This window comes from Rhinatrema bivittatum, chromosome 5 (genome assembly GCF_901001135.1).
Source record: "Rhinatrema bivittatum chromosome 5, aRhiBiv1.1, whole genome shotgun sequence".
Lineage (NCBI taxonomy): Eukaryota > Metazoa > Chordata > Amphibia > Gymnophiona > Rhinatrematidae > Rhinatrema > Rhinatrema bivittatum.
This window is the reverse complement of record NC_042619.1, coordinates 274,921,365-274,928,391: the sequence shown is the minus strand read 5'-3', so window position 1 is coordinate 274,928,391 and position 7,027 is coordinate 274,921,365.

Genomic DNA, 7,027 nt, shown 5'->3' with positions numbered 1-7,027 from the left:
CTAGACTGGTGAGCCTGACTTCAGTGCCGGGAAAAATCATGGAAACTGTTATAAAGAATAAAATCCAAAATATTTAGATAGACATGGCTTGATGGGACACAGGCAACATGGATTTACCCAAGGGAAGTCTTGTCTCACAAATCTTTAACATTTTTTTAAGGGGTGAATAAACATGTGGACAAAAGTGAACCAGTAGATGTGGTGTATTTGGATTTTCAGAAGGCGTTTGACAAAGTCCCACATGAGAGGCTTCTAACAAAACAAAAAAGTCATGGGATAGGAGGTGATGTCCTTTTGTGGACTGCAAGTCAGTTAAAAGACAGAAAGTAGGATTAAGTGGTCAGTTTTCACACTGGAAAAAGGTAAACAGTGGAGTGTCTCAGGGATGTGTACTTGGACCAGTGCTTTTTAATATATTTATAAATTATCTGGATAGGGTACGATGAGAGAGGTGATCAAATTTGTGGATGACACAAACTTATGTAGAGTAGTGCACTGCTCTAACCACTAGGCTATTCATAGTGCACTTTGAACCAGGAGACCAGGGTTCGAGTCCTGCTATCACTCCTTGTGACCTTGGGCAAGTCACTTTACCCTCCATTGCCTCAGGTACAAAAACTTAGATTGTAAGCCCTCTGGGGGGAAAAATACCTACAATACCTGAATGTAAACCGGTGTGATATCTTGATTGAGATCGAATGTCGGTATATAAAAATAAAATAAAAATAATAAATAAATAAAAATAATAAATAAAAATAAAATAAATAGTTAAATGTCAAATGGATTGTGATGAATTGCAGGAGGACCTTGTGAGACTGGAAGATTGGGCTTCCAAATGGCAGATGAAATTTAATGTGGACAAGTGCAAAGTGATGCATATAGGGAAAATTTAACCCTTGCTGTAGTTACATAATGTTAGGTTCTATCTTAGGAGTTACCACCCAGGAAAGAGACCTAGGCATCATAGTGAAATCATCAGCCCAGTGTGCTGTGGCGATCAAGAAAGCAAACATAATGTTATGAATTATTAGGAAGGGAATGGTGAATAAAATGGAGGATGTCATAATGCCTCTGTATCTCTTCATGGTGAGACCGTACCTTGAATACTGTGTGCAATTCTGGTCATCGCATCTCAAAAAGGCTATAGCTACACTGGAGAAAGTGCAGAGAAGGGCAACCAAAATGATAAGGGGCATGGAACGGCTTCCCTATGACAAAAGGCTAAAGAAGTTAGGGCTGTTCAGTTTGGAGAAGAGATGACTGAGGATGGATATGATAAAAGTCTACAAAATCATGAATGGACTTGAAAAAGTTAATGTAAATCGGTTATTTACTCTCTCAGATAATAGAAGGACCAGGGGGCACTCCATGAAGTTAGCAAGTGACTCATTTAAAACAAATCAAAGAAAATTCTTTTTCACTGAGCGCATAGTTAAGCTCTGGAATTCATTGCCAGAGGATGTGGATACAGCAGTTAGTGTAATTGGGTTTAAAAAAGGTTTGGATAAGTTCCTAGAGGATAAATCCGTAAACTGCTATTACGGTAATTAATAAGCAATAGTAGCTTGTGATCTATCTAATTTTTGGGTACTTGCCAGATACTTGTGACTTGGATTGGTCACTGTTGGAAACAGGATACTGGGCTTGATGGATCCTTGGTCTAACCCAGTATGGCAATTTCTTATGTTCTTATGTTCTAAGCCCAGCTGGGCAGGCCCAACTCCTGAGTCAAATTGTAGAATGGTATCAGAATGTATGAGGGCCATAGGAGGCCTGTTTTTATGTTTTGGGTTATTTTTTTGTTTTAAAATGTGTTTGTTTGTTTTTTGTTTGGCAAATGAACCAAAATGAGAAAACAGTGAACTTACCAATAAAACAAAACCAAAGCCAAACCATTAGTTCTGTCTTTCCATTTGTTTTTAGTTTTCCAATTTGGTTCTCTCTCCCTCTCTCTCTCTTTCTCTAGTTTTCCTTGATTGTCTTCTTAGCTGCCATGGGGGACATTAGATCATGGAATCCCTTGCCTCATCCCCCTACAGTCATTAACATGGGGCATATCCTGGTTTCCCCCCTTCTTCTCTGCAAGCCGTAGCAGATGCATTTGGCACACATTCCCTGCCTTGTTCTGCAGTTCTTGGTGCTGGCTTCATATTGCAGCACAAGGTACGAGAGTTATTGAGGGTATGGTGGGGGTAGATACAGAAATGTGAACTCCTCAGACTCTGCTTGGCAATTAGAAATGTATATCATGTAGGAGGGAGGATGACTCCCACAATTCTGTAGTCCTGGAATAAAACATGGGTTAGGCACCATGAGTCCTTGAAGCAGTGAATTTACAGTATTAACTTAGAAATATCTGCAGATTTGGCACTTCAAGATTATACATGTCTCTGGTTCAGGAAATTACAGATTACTAGGAGCACATCTGGTTTATGTCCACAGGGTCTGTGACACCACGTGAGAGCAGTTTGCACAGAATTAACGGCAGCCTTAACTTTATGAGCTGATCAAACAGGATGTGCTCTGGAATGATGATGCTTTTCGGCTCATTTAGTACTCTTATATTGGCATAGAAAGAGGACATACAAAGCTGAAATAGACCATGATGCAGCAGGTGTATAGATATACCCTACTACCTTAGAATGGATCATTTTTAAAATTTTCTAAATAATTTAATGCATACAAATAATCCTGGAAAAAGCACAGGGGTTTTTTTGGTTTTTTTTAAATATGTTTGTCAATATGTCAAAGTGTATTCTTCTTTCAACTCCACTGAATGACTGACTGGGGAAACCCCTGAGATGTGAGGCTCCAAGTTACCGGCTCAAGACTGGCTGCTCCTGAAAGGTAGTTACAGTTTCCTTCTTGTATATCTCATTGTGCAGAAAAGCAAACCTAATGGGCTTTTTTTTCCTTCTTATGCCTAGCAATTTTCTTTTTCTTTTTATCCTCATTTGGGACTTCATGCTCAATCAGAACCGGGGTAATGGAGCTGTTAAGTGTGCAATAGGGAGCACTCAGTTGTATGGAATGTTCAGGTTCCGTGCTAGACACTATCTTGGTTCTGATTTCTGTCTTTTTATCTTATCTGGCTGATGTACATGGGGACGATAACTTTCAAAGAGCCGTGTGAATGCTGGCTCGTGCCCAGAGACCCACAAATTTTATAACACACACACGCAATGCATGCATGATATAAAATGGCTATATACATGTACGCACAATTTTATAATGACACGCGCATATGCGTGCAAATTCCAGCTCTACCATGTAAGTGGGGGAATTTTAAAAGCAATGAATGCTGATGCAAAAACCTTTTTCCCAGCTCACCCAGTTAAAGGATTGGATTTCCTAACCCCCTGTTATTTAGCATCCCTTTTACCCTTTTAACCTTGACCCTTAAAACCCCGCTGACTCGCCTTGGGGATAAATATTCAGCCACTAAATGGCTAGTTAAGTTAGCCGGATACTCATATCCGGCTAACTTCCGGGATATTCAGTGGCATACTACAGCCACACCACTGAATATACCCAAAAAAGTTACAATTAGCTGGATAAGTGGTATCCAGCTAAATTTAGACTTGCCCTGTGGCACATCTAGAGTTGGCTGGTTATCTGACTAACTTATCTCCTCCCCGGAATGGCTACCTGTCATCCCAGGAACGCCCCGAACTTAATCCGGCTAGAATTTAGCCAGGTAAGCATTTTAAAAATGCAGCTTTTGAATATGTACTAGAGATGTGCTTCATTATTTTATCCCAGGTCGGGCTACGGGTCGGCCAACCTGTGGAAAACTTCCATTGGGTCGTTTTTTTTTTTCTTGGCAATTTTCGCCAAAAAAACCCCCAAACCACCCAACCCTTCGAATTTAGTTATTTACAACCCCCCACCCTCTGGACCCCCCCCCCCCCCCAAAAAAAAAAAAAACTTTCCTAAATTCTAGGAGCAATGGACGGCTGGTGCCATCTTAGAAAATGGACCGGGACATCCATTGCTTCTTCCATGTGGCAGGGGCCTACCAATGGCACCGGTAGCCCCTGTCACATGGTAAGGGCAAAGGGCCACCAGTGCCATTTTGTTTACTGGCTGCCGACAGCCCGAGAATGGGGGATCGCTCCCAGGACCCCCATTGGACCAGCACAGATTTTAGGCAAGTTTTGGGGGGGTCCAGAGGGTGGGGGGGGGTTGTAAATAACTACATTTTAAGGGTTGGGTGGTTTTTTTTTTTTTTTTAAATAAAGGTGCCCCTCCCTCCCGCGCTAACCCGAACAACGAATTTTCCCCGAAGTTCAGGGAAAATCCGTCTCGGGATTTGGGTCCTCCGACCCATGCCGAATTGGACTATTTCTTTGAAATAGTCCAATTTGGCAAAAACAATTGTACATCACTAATATGTTCCCCCTAGTTTTTTTATTTTAATACTTACATGCCATCCATAGCAGAAGTAAAGTTGTGTGGTAGGGGACCCCGACATGCGCTTATGCACATAAATACATGCACATTTCAAGGTAACTTCCCGGAACACCCAAGCTCCACCCAGACCAGGCCCACACCCCACCCCTTTTTAAAAACTTTTTGATTTCTCCGAGTACCGGGAGATATGCGTATACTTGCGTGCTTTTTAAAATCCGTGCACTGCGCACCAGTCTGAGACATGTGCATATCTCCTGCCTTAGGTGCACATAGGGCTTTTAAAATTGACCTTAATGTGTATGTTTATTGTTATTTATGTTTTATTTTATTGAGAATGCTATATTTCGTTAGCTGCCTAGGTCTGTGATGTAGGCAGCATGTACATCTTTGAAATAAATAAATAACAGAAGTTCATCAATATTTGCTGATGCCATCTAATATTCCTCACTCATTTTCTGCTAATGAAAATGGGATCCTACTCCTAATGATATGCCCAGGCAGTAGGACTGGGTACCTCTCAGCAGGAGTGTCCAGCACAATCAGCCAGCACTTATAGGGGAGGGCTCTCAAAGCAACACATTTACATTCAGCCATGACCACTGTTGGTCACATTCAAGAATTTGATGCGGGACATCCCGATGTTGGGGGTTCTTCTGCAAAGAGACTGTCATTCTATTTGGAAGCAAATAAGACTGAAATCCCTGAACAGAAACAAACTGTGTTCTTGACTCTGTGGGGAGAAAACACAAATGCTGATATATGTTTTCTGGGCTCGGTAGCCTTGCCAAACACAAAGAATAAGGAGACCATAGTATTGTTAAAGGGCAAGGCCAATTTCTCACCTAGAGCCATTCATCATGGTGCAAAGGTTTAAAATCCACATGTGTAATCAAGGTTGCATTGCCATCTATATGGCTGAGCTGTTAATCGTGGAGCATTGCAAATTTAGCAAATTCTTAAATGACAAAGACAGTAATGGAATTCAAAACGGAATGGGATAAATGCAGAGGATTCTTAGTGGCTAAATGATGGAGACAAAGAAAGAATAACCTGTGTTAACTGGGATAACCTGCACAGAGCAACATTTACCCTAAGAACAAACAACAACAACAAAATAAAAAAAAACAAGAATGCTGGGCAAACTGGATGGACCACATATGTCTGTTTCTGCCAACATTTACTATGTTACTATGTCTGTCTAGCATGTGGTCCAGAATGAAGAATTTTAGTGCTTTCTTCTTATTGACCAAACTCTCATCCAGGCACAAGAAAAGGCTTTGGCAATTGAAATGATGCTGCGGCACCTGAAAGAAATATAGGCACAGGGATATTATCAGTCATAATATGAAAGTCACTCAGCAGCCTACCCAAGTGGCTGTGCTTCTTAACTCATGTTTTAGCTGTGGAGGACAGAATAGACTCTCTGTATGCACTTTTAACATTCCCTTATTTATTTATTAAAAAAATATCTTATTTTCCACAAATCAAAAGATTGTCCAGTGTGGATTACAACATACATATATTATGACTACAATAGTCAAAATACAGCTTTAAACTAACAATACAATACAGCAATAAAATAGCAAAGTAAATGAAGTTATAAAATACACCACTAATCAGTAAATAAATCAAAAGAGGCAAAGTGTCACTTTTTTCAAAAAGAAAGTCCACAATGAATGAATTTGCAGATCACAATTCTATGGAGAGAGGCACAGGGGAAATATATCAATGACTCTGATTCACAAAAATATGCTCAGCCAGTGCCAGTGGAAGGAGGGCCAGATGCCCCAGGCAGTGACGTCATCATGCCACATGACTCTCTCGCTCATCCTCCAAACCATTCTCACCACCCATAACCCCAAACATTAACTTGCAAGTGCACTAACTGTGCCGCCACATCTCATGTCTGTGATCTCCGCTTCCCACCGCTCAACTCCTACACGTTTAAACACGGTGCCCTTGCACCCCCATATGCCACCTCACCCACTTATGGCGCCGTAGGTGGCCACCTAGTATGCCTAATACCTCATGCCAGCCCTGTGCTCAACACAGCAGCGAGTGATGAGATTGGGGACTATATTACATCTAGACAGTACAGAACATAGAATCACATACTTTTGGATTATTAACAGTCCATATCAATGGCCATGAATGCAAAATGGAGGCTGATTCTGGGTTTGGGGTGTCAGTTATAAGTGAAGACACTCTCAAGAAGTTGTTTTCTACTCACAATCCTGCCAAGCTGTTCTCGTCACAGTGCGGCCTTTTTGACTACAATGTTGAATTAGCAAGAATGTTGAGTTCGCAAGAAGATGTGTTACAAGTGTGTAACCCCACTCTGGTGTGTAGGTTCAGCATGGGTGGGGCAAAGCATTATTTATATACTCTCTTCTCTCACTTCCCGAGGTGTGGGTTCTTTAACTAGAGGAAGAAAGGATTTCTCTCAGGTCCCAGTGCGAGATGTCTGACTTCCTATGCTGAATTCCCTGGGTTAGGTGAATTTTCTGAGTGTGCTGTGGACCCCAAAGAAAACACCAGGACCGCTGGATTAGTGTCTACAAATAATACTTTACTATAAACAAGTTGGTTTGGTGGTACAATAAATATGAATTTC